The sequence below is a fragment of the Heliangelus exortis genome, chromosome 14 (assembly GCF_036169615.1).
Source record: "Heliangelus exortis chromosome 14, bHelExo1.hap1, whole genome shotgun sequence".
NCBI lineage: Eukaryota > Metazoa > Chordata > Aves > Apodiformes > Trochilidae > Heliangelus > Heliangelus exortis.
Window position 1 is genome coordinate 1,961,453 of NC_092435.1, and position 17,810 is coordinate 1,979,262.

Sequence of the window (17,810 nt, forward strand, 5' to 3'; positions counted from 1 at the left end):
AGATCTTTGAAGCCCCGTTGGCTCAGCAGGTTTTGTGCTGAGGCTGTGGGCAGTTAGGAGTTTTGAAAGTTGGGCTGTCAAACAACCTAAGCAGGGGCAGCTTTGCAGCTTACATGAGCAATGGTATAGAAACTCACCAAAATGTCATTCTTATTCATCACAGCTGCCAGATTTGAGCGGGTATTCAAATTCAACAGTGAGCTGAAATGTTCCCTCAGGCCAATGCCAGGGCGGTTGTTGACCATGGAACACTGTATGTCAGCCACGGTCAGAGGGCTGGTGTGAAGCCTGTGCTGCCCCAATCCTCTGCAGATCTCTGTTTTGAGGCATTTAAGCAGTGCCCTGCTTTGTGTTGTCTTCTACAGAAGGTGAGACTCCCCCTTCATGAGTAAGTTTCGTGCTATCTCTTGCCTGATGCAAACAAGATAAGCAGTATCACAGCACTGCTGAACCCCTGGTAAATGGATGCTCCCAGCCCTATTCCTCACTGTGGAGAGGGGGCAACGTGGTCTGGATGAGAAATGAGATAATCCACAGGCAGAATTCACCCCCTTATTCTATTCTGTTTTCTTGAGGTCTTACACAGATGTCCAGCTACTTAAAGTCATACGTGGCTTACCTTGCAGAGATTTTAGTGGGATTTCCCAAGTGATGCCCTTACCTCCAAACTTGCTGGAAGGAAGACACACTTACTGCAGGGAAACCTGGAATGAAATTAAGCTATTTAAGAAACATTTAGGCAGCAGATAGCAGTAAGTGGAAAATTAAGAGTTAGTAGCCTGCTTCTGCTGACTGTAGCTGTACCTGGGAAACTAGGTGGAGATAGGAGGTCAGCTCCTTCTCTTTGATCTGTGACCAAGGGGTATGTCAGCCTTGGTGTGAGGGAATGCTACTCCATTAATTTCCATTTGCATTTGATTCCACCAAAACTGAAGTTGGTCTGTGGGGTTTCCTTGTGGTTTTTTATTTGATTTTGTTTTATTTCTGCTTCTATACCATGAAGCCGACCAGCTGAACCATACAGCATGCAGCAATTTCCAGTAAACCCTCCTTGTTGGACTCAGTAATGGATGGAAACAATTCTGCAGTTAATGGTATTAGTGAGGAAATACAGTCATTCTTAACCAATCTTGTAATGGCCTTTTGGAAAAATGATACTTGAGACTACTTCTATCATTCAATTTACAAGTCACAAATTTGTGCAAGAAACTTGACTTTAAGGCAGTCACACACCTTATAAACTGAGCAGGGATGGTTTGCAAATGGTTTTACAGCTCCATACACTTCCCTGGAGGAGCCATCTCCTTCCTGCTGGCCAGACACATTGCTTGAAACGGCTGCCAACTTTTTAAGAGTTCCTTTTTGGCTATATTCTTTTCATAGCAGCATTCATGGCCCCAGCCCAGGTTCATAAGGAACAAAGTGTAAAATTAATCAATGGATTGATCACTGTTTAGAATAAAAACAGCCTGGTTTTGGCTACGTTTTCTGCCCCTCCAGCCAAAAAGAGTGCATGTGTGTACATGAAACGTAATTTAGTTTTGCCTTTGCTGCCTGTTGATTTTCCTCTAATTCAGTTTCCTTTTGCCTCTGATTGAGTCTACTCTTGTCTGGGTAAATTTAACCCTGTGGTGCCTGGTCTATCCATCCCATGGCAATGTGCAGGACCCCATATGTTACAGGGATACAATGACAGGTAGGAAAAGGACTGGGTGAGCTCAGCAAGGCAGAAGTGAAGCCATTGGTAGGTAAAACCTACCTGGAATTTTAATCACTTGTAAAGCCCTGAGAAAAACTCTCACTTGATATTTATTGCCTTGAAAGCCTTCCAAATGAACTTTATCTAAATTCTAGCTCAGGCTTTTTGGAAGAAGTGTGTGCACCTTGGTTGAAGCCATGAACACACAGAGAGGGTCCTCCCCACCATGGGCAGAAACCACAACTTCCCAGGACCCTCGGGATGTAGCTTGAGGCTCTGTGTCACAGAGCTTTAGTGCATTCACATGCACATTCCCACTTTAAAATAACCCCAGAGGTTATTAATCAAACATCTTGAAGCAGAACACAAGCCCAGGTAGTGTCAGAAGCAAGAGGAGGTTTTAGGTGGGCTGTGGGATACTGCACACATTTCACAGCCTCCAATGAGCCCTTTCCAGACAGGGGAAAGTTGACAATAGCTGTGTTGGTAACCTTAATTTCAGGAGTAGCTGGTCGGGGAAAAAGTTAATGATATTGTAGGCACTGCCACTCAATCTCATTTCTATCACTCTCAAAGTCATGTATTTTTAAAAATACCAAAAGCAATTTAAAAATACATCTAACAGTAATCACTTCATTGGAAACAACACACTGCAATAACATAAACCAGCAGCCACTTTCCTGGGAAGATTTATGAGACAGACTGGTTTTCTCACGACTTATGTTATTCCTGCCTTATTGTTTTGTCAGCATTGGATATGGAAAGTGGATGATATGTGAACACTCACCAGCACTAGAAAGCTTCAGAGTTTTGATTAGGTAAGAAAATTGAAAAAGTGAGTTTGCTTGCCCTCTTCAATCTCCTCCCCAGTCTTCTGTGGGGGTAACAAAGATGCTTCAGCAGTGAGCAGCCCACACGTGTGACTCTGGCTCTCACAGACCCTCTCTGGACCCTGAGTCTGAGATTTTCCCCTCCTGGGTCTGGAAATTCAAAGGGACTGTAAGTGTCAGTCAGCCACTGGCTTTGAGGCGTGGTAAAATGTTATCAGTGGTGAATAAGTGGAGACATTAAGATATTTCAGGGCATGTAAAAGCACAGTGAGGCAGGCTTTGTGGTCACATCAGTGTGGATGGCTCATGGCATGTCCAAGAGAACCAGCTGGTGCTGTCCCATGGAAATCAACAGTGTGAGATAGTGATGATGATCCAGAAACAAAGAACTTGGATGGAAAAAAATCCAGTTAAAGGGGGAAGTTGCACCCTGTGAAAGCAGAAGGTAGCTGTGGTGTGTGTCTGAGAGGCTGTTTGATGGGAGGAAAGCAGAAAGCTGCTTTTTTTCATCAGTTGCATGCATGTTTGGAGATCACCCCACCACCACCCCATCAAACCTGGATAAGCCCATCCTGAAGGTGGGTGGAAAACTTCTATTAGAGACTCAGGACTCCCTGTTACAAACATGCCTCTCATCTACCAAGTGCCTGCTACATTCTCCACAGTAATACAAAGAAGCAAACACTTTCCATGGCTTTTAAATCTAGACCAGTCATAGGAGTGAAATTTTATTCATACATGTATTATATATATGTCTCTATATACAGAGAGAGAATGTATAAATAATAAAATGAGGTTTTCTATATGCAGTTTACCACCCTGGGACATATTACAAAGCACTTTTATTATAATCAAATAGGAACCAATAACATAAAAATAAATAACATAAAAAAATGACATTAAAAAGTCTTATATTACTGCTATTGGGTTCTCACAGCTCTATAGTCCACTTTCCTGATGGCACCCCCTGTGGCATCTTGTCTGGCCTTTTTGTAAATTAATTGCAACCTCCTGGAAAAATAAGTTTCTTATGGAAATGTCATACCTCAGTGTAGTCTCTGCTGGCACCAGCATGCTGAAAGTCCCAAGTTCCTTGGTTAGATCTGCTCACAGCACAGCTGGCTGACATCTACCAGGCTATTTTGTAGGCTCAGGCCATATATTCATAACAATTTGTAGCAATTCATTAAAAATAAGTTGCCCGTATTTCTAACAGAACAACAATTAACATATATTGAAATAGTGATTGCTTTGCTTTAGTTCATTAGGAAGTCATATTTTCATTCTTATTTAATTACAATCCAGTTACTCCCATTTATTACCAATAATTCTAATGAGGCAAAATAAAGAGATGTATGGAGAACTAATGATAATGTTACAAAGGTTCATTTGGATTTCACACAAAGAGTTCCTATTACAATGGGATTATTTCTACCTCGTTTGCACGAGGTGGGATGTGGTGGCAATACCTGCTGCAGGATCAGCCTCTGCCAGCCAGGCTTGGTGCTTCACCATCCATCCTCTGTGTTTTAGGCTTCACCATGCAGACTGGCAGCTGCTGCAGAGGTGATGTGCCAGGAGGTGGCATGGCTGAATGACTTTCTCTGCCTTACACAGACCCAAATTTTGCATGTTGAGTAGGTGCAAATCTACACCTGCCCTGAGCTGATCCAGGGTGCTGTCTCACAAGGCCACTTTTACACAGAGCTCAAAAGACAGAACAGGAGGATGCCAAGACCCCAGAGGAGGTGTGCAGAGAGGGTGTAGTGATAAGTTTCCTCTGCCTTGAATTCCCTGCAGGGAGATGGGAGCTCAAACATGAGCTTCAAGGGCTCAGGAGATAAAATAAAATATGGAGAATTTCTCTGGCAAGAACTCTACCTGGTAACAGGGCTAGTAATATGGCTTCTCTCTGAGAAGATCTCTGCCTGTGGAGGCTCCAGGGCTGCAAATCATGAAATGTTTAAGTGAATTGCCTACTTTCCTCTGGAAAACCTTTTCAGATAAGACTGGGATTTCTTGAAAAACCACAACACCCATAGAGCCTAACTACAAAGAGTAGCAGGCCCCAGACAGACTTCTTAAGCCTAATTCTGAAATTCTGAGGGTCTGCCCATGCTTTTTCAGACGTGGGGATGGAGACCTTGAAGTAAAACTAAGACTGCTTCTGGGCTGTCTTCTCATTCCCACCTTCAGGAAAGGCTGACCCTGATTTAGCTTTAGATTTACCTTTTGAAACAAAGCCACGTGGCCATTCCTAGTTCTGCACAGCAGGACCACCTGATGCAGGGGAATTTGAGGATAGCAATTTTTGCTCTGAGTTATAAAGACTGAAATTTTTTGTGGAAAGTTACTGTGTGCTTACCTTGCTTACATTAAGGTTTGATGCCTAAACTCCCCTTAAAAGCAATGAGCCAAATCTGTCCCTGGTGTAAGCTGTTTACTGTAGTCAAAGGCACTCTGCCAGTGACTGATTTGGTCAAATGTGCCTGATGCCACAGTCCTAACTCAGCAAAAATATTCCCTTCTTATAATCAACCCAAGGCACAGGATATTTATAATATCCACTTATGCAGACCTTCATATTTTCCTTCATTCTAATTTCCCCCATCTCTTTATTTCTCTGCGTGTCTATCACCTTTTTTCATGTCTCTCCAGATGCATCTCCCAGCATCAGATAATTGAAAGTCAGTGAAGTGAGTTTCAGGTTATTTTGCTAAAAGATGCCTATTATTTTGATGAAGCAGGTGCACAGAATTAAAAAAACCCTCCATAATTGCTACTTTACTATCAGGCTTCTGCTGCCTAATCTTCTTTGATGTTGGTAGAACAAGCTTTCTATCTCCTCTAGGATGATTACAGGGAACATTGCTCCGTTCCTCCTACAGAATCCATTCCTGATGGATATTAAACCTGGGTTATCAATTAAAGTTTCTTTATGTGCCTAGTGATTAGAGCCAGGATTGCGTGTGATTTCTAGCATAAAGCAAATTGGAAGTGGTTTCTGCCATTAATATTAATTAATCACTGATATGTCAATCGTTCACAAGTGAATGCACAAGGTGAGCAGTTACAATTTACCATTGTAACCCAGGACTGAAATAATGCCTGAACTGTTCCCATTTTAAACATCTGGCAACAATTTCCATGAAGTCTTCCTGGTGCAATTAGCTGAAAAAGAAGGAGAAGCTGTATGAATAACTAGGGTGCTTGAAGTATGGCAGCAGTCCTGACTCTTACCAAAATGTCTGGCTCTTCCCCTCTTACTCTCTTCTCTCACTTATGGCTCTGACAAGGATTAAATAGTTGGTGTAAAATTTTGGATGCTAGTAATTGGCTTCTCTGAGTGAAAAGAATACTCAAAGGTGGGGGGAATACTGGAAGTCTTAAAAAATGTGTGTGTGTGTTTGTGTGTGTGTAAAGAGATGTGCTCAATGCACATCTGTGTAGACTCAAATTTTGGGAGGTTCAAAATTTTTTATATTCAGAAACTATCTAATCATCATTCACATCTCAGAGCACTGGCAGCTCATGACCACCACCTCCTTCTCTACTTCTGTGTGGGACTGAGCTACCCCCTGGACTTCCTCTGGGCACACAGGTCAAATGGCCATAGAGGTGAAGCAAGATCAGAAATGTGCATACATTAACAAATTCAGACCCTTCCTGCATATGATTGAATAGTTTATTTGTGTTGAGTGAGAAAGGAGTGTTTGCCTTACCATCCAGAGTGATACAGACATGTTTACAAGTATTTCAGCAGGACTTTATCTGTAGTATCTCATTACCTCCTAAAGGGCAGTGAAATTGGGCAAGGAATCATTATTCCTGTTTTGGAGGTGGGAAAGTTGAGGACAAAAAAAAAAGTTAACTGACACCAAAACCAGATATCAGAGCTGGAAATAGATAAAGAATCTACTGAGTGTGCTTTAAGGTAATCTTGGAGCCAAAATCCCATAAGGCCCTCAAAAGGCCCATTGGAATGATGGTAAGGAGACACAGTAATGACCATTGCACCTCTCTTTAAGCCAGATGAACAGAACCACACTAATCACACAGCCCATTCCCACTGATGCTACTTTTACTGTTGGCAGGAGGAGGAGCAATGCTGCCAGGCATTCAGGGACTTCTCTTTTTTCCCCAGGCACTTGATGTTCTTTACACATACATCAGGTGCAGGGGGCAAAAATCCATCCTACTGCTTAACCAGCTGTACAGTCATACCCAGGGCATCTTCCAGGTGCTGTCAAGGTCCTCTTCACACTATGAGCTGTTCAGATTATTGGCCTCTGAGACCCAAATTTTCTGTTAGAATGGGTCAGTGCAGAACCTTTGGCCTCACTGGAGCAGTATGTGTTTACACGAGCAGCAGATGTAGCCAGGTGTATTTGGTTACTTATGGTTCTTGTGAACACTTTCCAATTTCTCCCAAGAAATGCATCTCTTAATTGAACACTTTCTCATTTGCATTGGCACATCTTAAATCTGAGTCCTCAATCTTGTTCAGCAGGTGCCCAGTTTATCAGTTACTCACACTGCCATAAATCTTATGCTAGAGCAATTATGTGGAAAGCATATTTCATTCTTTTATGGAATTCCTTAAAGCTGATGAGAGCAGTCAGATGGCTATTTTCATCAATGAACCTTTGATAGAGCATTAGGAAACAGAGATGGTGTCTTTTAATAGACTATTATTACCTGCCTTGGGTGCAAGGAGCTCTCATGCATTCCAAAAGTATATTAATGGAAGACTAAAAACATGACTCAGAAGTAAGATCTCCAGAAAAGGCCTTATTTTCCCTCTGAAATGATTTTAAGTGGATTTAGCTTTTACTGACTGTGGCACTCATGGACAGCACAGGAGGTGATGCAGCAAAGCTCCATCTAAATCCTACTGATAAACTGGCACCTATAAGCAATAAACTGGCACCCTCTCTGCTTTTTACTAGCAGAGAACCCTGGGCAAAGCGTGCAACATGGTTTTGTCTCCCTCTCCACCTTCCTGACCCTTCAGCTTGTCTGCCCCAGCTGCCAGGCTTAAAAGTGGAAAGAGATGTCAGGAAATGGAGTTACTTCCAGGAGGAAGAGGAGTGGAAACAGGGAAAAAAAAGAAAGAAAAAGAAAAAGAAAAAAAAAAAAAAAAAAAAAAAAAAAAATTGCATTTCAGGCAAGTTGCTGGCTGTGGGAGGGGGTGATTTCCAGGGAAGGGCAAGAGAGCAAGATAAAACCTATAAAACCTGTGGGGAAACCCAGGAAAAAGTTTGACTACAACAAGGAGCAAATACAAAATTCTGTGCTGCTTCCATGGGAGGCGTGAAGGAAAGAGGTTGATAGAAAAATGAATGTCTTTGTTTTAGGACAGATAAAGCATGAATGTTTCTCTCTCACAGTGATCCTGCTGTGACTGCACCTTTCTGCAGGAGCAGGGCAGGGATCAGTGAAGGAGTAGGGACCCTCTGTGCTTCCATCTGCATCTGCAGGCAGGGAGATGAGCCCTGGGAGCCTGAGTAGTTCAGGAGATGATTGTGTGGCTGACAGCAACCAGCCACTAACTGGCATTATCTCCTGAAACAGGAAGGCTGCAGTCTCCCAGTTTAGCAACAACTTCTCCGGGGGTGTTGTCTGAGGCTGCTGCTGGAGGAGACCCCATGTCCTGTGCTCCCTGCCCTGCTTGGGTGCCTGAAGCTCAGCAAGTCCCACTGAGCTGCATCACCTCCATTTCTGTACCAAAAGTGTTCTAGAAAGCACTGGGAAGGCAATGCTGGGTAAGGCAGGGCATTTGGAGCAAATTAGCAAAAATACTACTACTAATAAAAATATTCAGTCTCTTCCACAGTTGCTATTTGCAGCCAAATTATGGTTTGCTATAAACCAGTCTTAAAATAGTACTGCCTTTCCACGTGTGACTCTTAATTAAAGTTATTAATTTTATAGGGACTTTTTTTGTACATAACATGGATTCTTTCTCCTTCTTTCTACTCAGGTAGCTTTTCCTTTAGTGGTTTTCACAGCTTTAAGAAAGAGATGAGCAAGCGATTAATAGAAATGTGAACAGGTGGTTGGTCTGCTACTAAAAAGATCAGTAGTGCAATAATTTCCTAATTATTATTATACCTTTTAAAGGTTCTTAAATACATGATAATATATTTCCCCATTGCTTCTTCTGTCACCCCTCTTGCTCCTGGCATTATTTCACATTCAGAATAATAATTAATGAGAGCTGAGGTATCTAATATATATTTTATTCCTCCTGTTTCAGTCCCTCAAGTAACCATCTTGTCACATTTGTTATGCAAATTTTCACACATTGTGTGTAATCTCAGCAATATGTGAGAATGCCTCTCAAAAATGCCTTGAGTATTTTGGTTTATATATTTGTATAAAAAATATCATTTTTTTTCTTGAAAGCAACATTTTTCCATAGTCCTTTAGAGAAATGGATGAAGCTGCAAAATTGCTCTTGCTTTGCCAAGGTAGAGGAAAGCAAAGGAAAGCCAAGAAATGTTTCTCAGCATAGGGTGGTAATAGTGATGATGATGATCATAATAACTACAACATCATCAACATAATCATTAATAATAATAATAATTTCTCAGAGAGCACTCTGGTCTTTCTTAAAACCTGCAGAATGTGCATTTAAAAACAAGGCATTGTTTCCACTCAGAACTCTAAGTATAGTGCATTTGTTTAACTAAAGGAAGTTTTTTAATGTAGATGATGGACCATGGAGACTGTTGAAGGTGCTTGAGCACATCCATTATGCATTTGTCATCTTAGATTGTTGCTTGTAAACATCAGTGTCAACAGAATCATCCTTACTCTAGGGTGAGTGAAGGGGTACTTAGACACAAGACTCTGGAGGGGCAAATGGAGCTACTGGGTGGTAATTACTGATTCACATTTCCACACCTTCAAACACCCCTGTGCTGAGCTTTGTGCTGCCACACAGACACTGCCTTGGAAGATGAAACTGTTACATCTGATTTTTAAATTTTTTACATTTTTTTACATTTTTTACATTTTTTTTTACATTTGATTTTTTACATCTGATTTTACCTGCTACATCTGATTTTTTGACTAGCACTTCAGGTAGGATGTTTTGTTGTGGTGCTGGTGGGGCTGCCTCTGGGAAGCAGAGGGTAAAATCCCCATTCCCTGAAGCAGGAGAAGGGTGCAAGCCTCGTGCACTTCTGCAGGCACTTCTTCACACAGTGTCCTAGGCCAAGGATCACTTTGAACTTACAAAACTAGAGTAAAAGTAGTTAATCCAGCCATTCACCTCTTATTTTGTCCATGTAATTTATTTTGAGTCCTTCTGCTGTGTCCACCACTGAGATCTGCAGCCGTCCTTGTGCACTGGACATAGGAGTGTCCCCAGGTTCAAAAAACAGCTGCGTGGACTCAAGCCAACTTGTTTTCTTGTTAAGTTCAGCTGTATTTTTCCTGTGTGAAGCTATGGATTTCCCTACTAGATGGCAGATGTGCACAAAATGGAGCAGACATCTACTAGGATTTTATCTGGGATATTGCAGCCAGCAAGTGTTCCCTGCAGGGCAGAAGCCCGCTTGTCCTGGGCCTGTTTGATTTTAAACACATGTGGGCAGTCTCAGTTCAAAAAACTTATTTCCTTTTGTACCTCAGAGTATTGGTCATTATTTGGAAAGACATTAAAAGCTCATGTGGGATGTCTTAGCCCACAGTTTAGGACAAGTGAGAAAGAGAGATCTCTAGTCTGAGCAGCCAGTGTGACCTTGTCTTCACACAGGTATATGAGAACCTGGGCTTTTATTCTTGAACAAAAGCCTTTTGGGTGCTTACATTGCTTTCAACCATGCAAAAATAAGGGGACTTGGGCTAATACAAATATTGTGAATCTATCAGTGCTGTACAACTCAGTGAGCAGAACTTTTCTCTAAAAATTTTGTGTATGACCTTCCAAAAGGAGTGAGTCAGCAGGTCTGGAGCACTTCCTGAAGGTTTTTACTGCTGTTTTTCACTGACAAGGATCCTGGGGTCATGCAGCTCCCAAACCTGGTTCTCCTTCTTAACTTTAATCACACTTCTGCTGTTTTGGATAGTGGCAACAACTTGCCCACAGAATCCCTTCAAGGCCTTGGAAATCTATTTCTGGTGACCTTTTCCATGCTTTGTTGGAGATGTGGTCAGCGATAGCCTCACGTGGGAGATTAAGCTATGAAGGGAATGATTAATTAGGCAAATTTGAGGTAAAGTCAGATCAATTTTTAAAACTGTTCCACCTGGGAAGGCTGGGAATTCTCTGTAGAAAAAGAGTAGTTATTTTCTGTATTGAGATTTTCAGGGTTATACAGAAGGAAAGCTGAAACGCAACATTATCGGCCCTGTGATTAGTGAATACTGAGACTGAGGTTTGAGTTTGGTCTTCTCTATCCTGTTCCTCCAGTTCAAAATTACATTTTTTGCAAAATTAAAGATGACCACCTCTCGCATCAACCATGTTTTGGACAACTATAAAAAAAAATGCTTTTGGTTTGGAGGCTTTAAAAGCTGGTGCTAAAACTTGAGCTTTGAGAGTGGGTGGAGGGCTCGTGGCTCTGTGTGCATGTGTGTGCCACCATCCCACAGTCCCCAAGGCTGTACAAGTCCCCCCAGGTGTACCCCAGGTGACCTTCAGCTGTTCCAGCAGCCCACCCTGTCAAGGTTCATGTGCTGGTCCCATGTCCACAGTTCTGGCCATTACTGAGAGCTGGGATGTGTCTGAGCAGCCTTGAGTCTACTCCAAGCTACTTGTGGCCAACATTCAGTTCCCTTGAGGGTCAACTTCAGGGAGCTGTGACTGTTTTAGCACCATCAATAGATTTTTCACTTGCAGAAAAAGGTAAGGACTGGCATCGGAATGCCAGCTTCTACTGAGAACAGGCACTGTCTCCAGAACAAGCACTGGATTCTCAGCTGCAGCCTGGTACACATTTCACTGTCGGGTGCTCTCCTTTAAACTGAGGGAGTTCAGAGGTGTAACTCTGGGGCTGCTTAGTCTGGTACTTTCTATGCATAAAAACCCCAAATATAGCAAACTCGTAACTCCTGAAGTTTTTAAAAGCTAATTGGGAGGGAGCTGAAACCAGCCTAGTATAGAATATGGGAGGAATATTTTGTCCTCCCCATCCTGAAAAGCCATGCAATAAATATGTAAATACCTGCCTTGGAGGCTTTCTTAATAAACCCTCTAATTTCCTTAAAATTCTTTCTGCAATATCAAAATCCTAAAGCACTTTGAGATGAGCTATTTTAGACTGTAATTGGGCTATTCATTCCCTATGCATACAGTGATCCTAATCTAATATGTAACAAGAACTTAAAAGCTAATCAATAATGGAACACGATTCTCTATCAGTAGAGCTGCCTGTTGACTCCTGTGAGAGGGATCTTCACAAGACAGCTCGGCTCTGATGACAGCCTTATATTTATTTTAAACATGAAGTTGAAACATCATCTTTCTCTGTATTGTCACTTCCAATTACTTTAGGAATAAAAACACCAGGGGGAAATGAGATCCACATCCCAAGAAGTGCATTCATATTTGATAAATAGCCACAGATTCTGGAGAATGTTTACTGAAATGGGAGCTTGAAATGCTTTCGCATACATTTTACTAGAGCCATTGATTATCTGTTGTAACATGTGTCCAGGTCCCTTTACCAAGCTGTCCCTTTCTGACACCCTATAGGTTAAGAAAGAAAAAGAGCTGATTACCCTGGTGTTGGGCTTCCATGTTTTCCCTGGGTAAAACAAAGGTAAAATTAGCAGCAAGAGGGAATCAAAGTGAACCGCCACTTATTGTCCTTTGGTGGAAGCTGAGAAGCCTTTTATACCCTCACATACAAAAGAAAAATCCCCACTTCTTATGTCTGTGCAGTGGCTTGAGATGGAAAGGGTGGAGGGAAGGTTAAGTGAGTGCACAGATGTGCCTAAAACCATATCAATTGTAGGCATGAGAAAATGCCTCCTATTTAATAGGCAGCCCGAACCAACGTGCACAGCTGGATTTTGAATTTTATGGGCTCTCTCCATAAAATGCAAGTGGAAGACATCTTACATCATTCCCACAGCTCTGGCTATTTGAGCACTGCACCACTTCTCCTCCAAGCCATGCTGGGAACGGAGGAGCTGGAGGCCTATGGTTGTAGCCACGTTCAACTCCCTTGCTGCTGCCTGGAGCCAATTATTGTGCATTTGGAAATACCCGGTGGGTTTCTGATGTCACGTACACTTCCACAAAGTCAGTGGATTTAATCTGGAATTAGTCAGGGTATGAGGGATCAGGAGCCGGCTGGGAAAGCTCCTCTCTGGAGAGCCCTAAATGCCAGTGACTTCATGTGATTATTTATTGAGCTTTATAATAGCACATATATCCTCGTGCACACCCCTTCTCCTATGAATTAACCTACAACTTTCCAGTCTTTCATTATGTTGTAGAGGTTAAGGCTTTCCTAAGTAATCAAAACATCAAGGGAGGAAAGCTTGCTAAATGCTAAGCTAAGCTTAAACATCGACCATATCTCTTAACTCTATCAGGAACTTTATGTATATCATAAAACATAATAATTGCTATGGTAACTGCTCATTCATATTAACTAAAGGTGTAAATAGAGCTGTGTAACATAGCCAGGGCTGATATTGGCAGCACAAGGGAGGTCCCCCCATTGAAAGGTTTAATTGATACACGTGCCCTATAGGAAAATATGCTTTTCCCCCCTTAATAGATATATTTAACTTCTTTAAGGCAGTTCTCTGTCATTCTGCTTCCACTCTGGCCTTGCAAAACCCTTGGGCATGGAAGGCAATTAGACAGATGCAAGGAGGTGGCAGATCAAGTATGAGATTGTGTTTACCTATTTTTTTACTCCTGGTTTTAATAGTGCAATAATTCAACCTCACCCTTTTCTCAGGTGATGCCCCATATTTCAGAAGGGCCACACACAGGGAATGGAAGTATATGTTCCTCCTCCTCTTTGTGTGCCCAGTGAAGGGTTATTCCCAAGTTTGGGCTCTGTGCTGCAATTGATTTCTTGCCTGATTCTTTGTCACATCACTTGGCCACTTATTTGATCACTTCCATGGTAAAATTAATAACTTCATGTGAGATTCTCAGGGAGATCTGTAGGAAACAATTCCAATGGAATGACAAGATTTTGTGGACTGTATAATGCATATCTCTGTGGCTTCTTCTCCATATAACCCTTAAGATATGGACACCATAAACATGCATGTATATGTGAGATATATACATTAATAGTCACTTCTAGTTGCTCATTTCTCATAGGAAGGCAGTTCTTGCTGTTTAAGCTAGAGACTGTCATTCTGGTGTTTTACAGGACTGAGTATAAATCTCATGCCATTTATCCAGCTCTGATGGTGGAAAAAAAAAAAAATCTGTGGCATTTTCAGCTGCAGACCTCACTCCCAAGCAGGACTTGTGTGTTCTTGATACCCACTGCTGTGCTCAGCAGCCAAGTCACTGTGCAGGGAGCGAGTCACTTGAACAAACTTTACTAGGTCTTTGGGGACCATTAAAAATGTGGGCTGTTTCCTGGACATCCCAAAGAAGCTGAAGTTTGAGACATGTGCTGAGAAGCTGAATGGGTAATTTATGGCACTCTTGGGTTGTGTTAGGGCTTTAAAATATCAGGGGGGAGGTACCTTCCTAGTGATGGAAAGCATCCTTTGGTTTGGGAGCATTCAAATGGTGGATCACTGTGCTAAATCTAAATGGCAGCTCAGTTATTCTTGCCTTCTCATGGGAAAGAAAAGACATTTTCTTGGTGGCAGATATTTTTTTTTTTTACTGCATACTACAACTGGCAGCCTGGACTACAGGCACTGAGCTAAAAATATCTGCAGCCCTCTCTGGGTCCTGGAAACCCACCACACTTAGACAATGTATTTACCCCATCTCCTAAATGAGACACTATGGGTCAAATTAATTCCTCACGAAATCACTAATGTCACAGTCAATGCATCTGGCTCAAGAAGAAGAAGGAGTGTACTTAGACTGCAAAAAGATCTCTCCCATCTATTCCTAAACATCCTCTCCATAAGCCTCTGTTTAGTAGTTTCCCTTTGCCTAGCTGAATCTCAGTCTGCACCTTGAATAATACATGTAAGCTTTTGATTGACATTCAGTCCTAAGCATTTAGCTATCTTGATGTCTCATCAAGTCATCCTTTGATAAAAGCATTTTAGGTGCCACAGCATTTAATCAATTCCCTGCAGCATTCTACATTGCAGATTCAACTTTCTCTGCAAATTTTTCAGCTGAGGATCTTGGCATTGTCGATAGATCTATTCCATGGGTGATTTTGGATGGATCTATTAACACTGCCTCTAAGAATAATAAGTACCACTCTTTTACAAAGTGAATCATCTGTCTCTCCTGTGGACAAGTGAAATTCTCCCCCACTGGACTTGTAGTCCTCAATTTGGCAGGCTTTCCTGGTTTGTTAATGGTCTTCCTACAGCAGTGAAGTAATTTCAAAAAATGTTCAGCTCAGTTTTGGGTCCAAGTAGTATGTCTTTTGGCTATTTGTTCTTCTAGGCAGGCCATGTCACCGTTACTCATACTTCAGAATGATGTTTTACTTTCATTATTCACTGACTGCTCTGCTTCCGATTCAGTGCTTTCCAACTCAGCAAGATTTTCCTGTGCTAATTCATGTGAATCATTTCTAGATGAGTTTGTATCAAAAGACACATTCTCAATGTTAATCAAGTGCAGGGGTTTTCAAACTCTGGTTGTTTAAAAATGAGCCTTTTAGAGGTGTTTATGCTATGTGTGTGATCACACTGGGTGTCAGTAGGGGTCTTAGCATGATTGAGAGCCCCTTCCTATGTATTTATGTTGTGTTTGGACACCTGACACACACTCCTTCTGTGACAAGAACTGGGCTAATGTGGCTCCAGGCTGAAAATTGGGTCTACTGCAGCAAAACCTGCAGCCCCAGCATGGTTTCCTACGTTGCTCTCAGACACCACCACTCCCAAGGCTCACAAAATCTAGCCACGTGGCAGATTTTCACCATTGTGACCACTTATTTCCTGGGAGGGTAACTGAGGTATCCAGGAAGGGCTCAATATTGTGGATATTTGGTGGGGTTCAAGTGATTTGTTTAATCTGCTGTAGGCCCATCTCCTCCTCTGTTTGTTGGGAACATAAAGGTTACTCCCACATTTCTGTGACATACTTCTGGCTCTATATTCCAAGCTTGATCTCAATGGTTGTGTTACTAGATGGGTTTTTATCCACTTGAAGGCTCCTTGGTTTGGTTGCTGTTTCTGAATCCCCCCCTAAACATCAGCCTATTGTGTTTCATGTACTCCTACATTCCTGGGCTGTCAGCCTGCCCATAGCTGCAGTGAACTGTGAAAGGAAAAAATTAACAGAAAAGTTAGTTAAGCAGAAAAGTAACCTCCCACATCATCTGGTGTGTCCTGCTTCACTGAAACCATCTCATAACCTAAGGAGACAAAACCAAAACAAAGGACACATAGTAACTCAGGCTGATACTGTAAAATGAAGTTTTTTGAGTGGGAAGAACATAAAGGAGAACTTGGAATTTTTGGGGTCAGCGTGCAGAAAAAGATTTTAACAGTTTTAGGAAAAAAATTCTTTTGCTTTAAAACTAGAACAAGAGTTGCTCAAATGCTCACATGAACCAGCAATTCTTTTGTAGTTTTACAGCTAATGGTAATCACCAAGAATATATTCAATATATTCAGGGTAGGCCTCAATCATCCATAGGATTGGTGACTACATCAAATTTACACTAATAAATCTCACATCCTTTCAATTTCTATAGAGTCAATAGAAAGAAATAGGATGCTACTCAATGTTAGTTATTTATTGACTTGAGTATAGACTCAAGACTGTATTCAGATTGCTTTGAGTGGTCTGTTACCTTAAAAAAAGCCAAGCCAAAGCATCTGATTGCTTAGGGTGAATAAAACTCTGAAGCTGCAAGGTTTCTTCCCTGGGTGATCAACAGAGAGCCTTGTGTATCTAGCTAGTGCATGTAGAATGTTTTTTTCTGAATACCTGGATAGGTTTTGTCTTGAATTTGGAGGTGCCTGTTGATCCTATGTTCCTGGAGGCCTCTATGGGTTGTAGGGTGGGAGGTCTTCATGGCCCACAGGAGAGCAAACACGACCTCAGCTCTCACCATTGCTGTCCAGCCTTAAGGACTTGGCATTTCCCTTTGACAATACTTGAAACTATGCCCATTTTACCCTCTTCCTTCCTTTCATCCTCCCTTTCCCATCCCAGAACACTTTTTTGGTTTTTTCTGATCCCCAGTTGTCATGGCTGACATTTCTGAGCCCCGGGATTACTGACTGCTTGCTGCTGCTCAGAGCTCTTCAAGCTCTCCAAACCAGTACAAAGCTCTGGGCTTTCAGCCAATTTACTCACAGGTTTATCATATGCTGACATTGTTTCTCTATAAATAGGTCTACCTTTATGGACATTATTGATTCCACTGCCTGCCTTCTCACTAATACTCTTTTTAATATATCCAACTTGCCTTCATATTTCACCTAATGAAAGGTTGAAGTCAGAGGGGTAGAGGTCGAAGAGGTTAAATGGTAAGTGTAAAGGTCCTGGGCTTTAAAGTCAGTGTTTGCTATGTAGGATTCATGAGCTTGTCAGTGGAGGAAATACATAAGTCCGAGCTCTCTTTCCCACCAGAAAAAGAAATTGTCAAGACAATTTCACATTTTACTACTAATAATTCAAATTAAAATAAGGTTGTTTTGCAAAACCCTCCATCTGACCTATTCATGGGTTAAGAATGGTGACACAGACCCTAATCTGCCCATCTCAGAGTGTGTGATTTTGAAAACAAGGAGCAGATTTCCCTCACAGACAGTAACACATCTCATGTACTGTTTGTCTTGGAGCTAATCCAGATTAACAGACCAGAGTTGCAGTTGCCTTGCTTGTAAAGCAAACCGAGCTTTATTATGTCATTTATATATTTTTTTCTAGATAGAATTTTATTTTTTTTTTTTTTTTTGCTGACTGACCAGGAAGGTTTTTGTATGCAGTGTAGCAGAAGTGCTCAGCAGTGTCTCTGTGTTCATGTGGAAATCAGCACTTCCCTGCAGCACAGTGGGATGGTGGCTGGGCCAGGGAGACCTGAACCTTCCCAGGGTTTTTGCAGGGAAGAACTAGTGAGCAACAGGGCTAGTGAACAACTTGTGCAGTGTGGCAGCAGCACATCATCCATTGTGCTGGCAGCTGGCTGAAA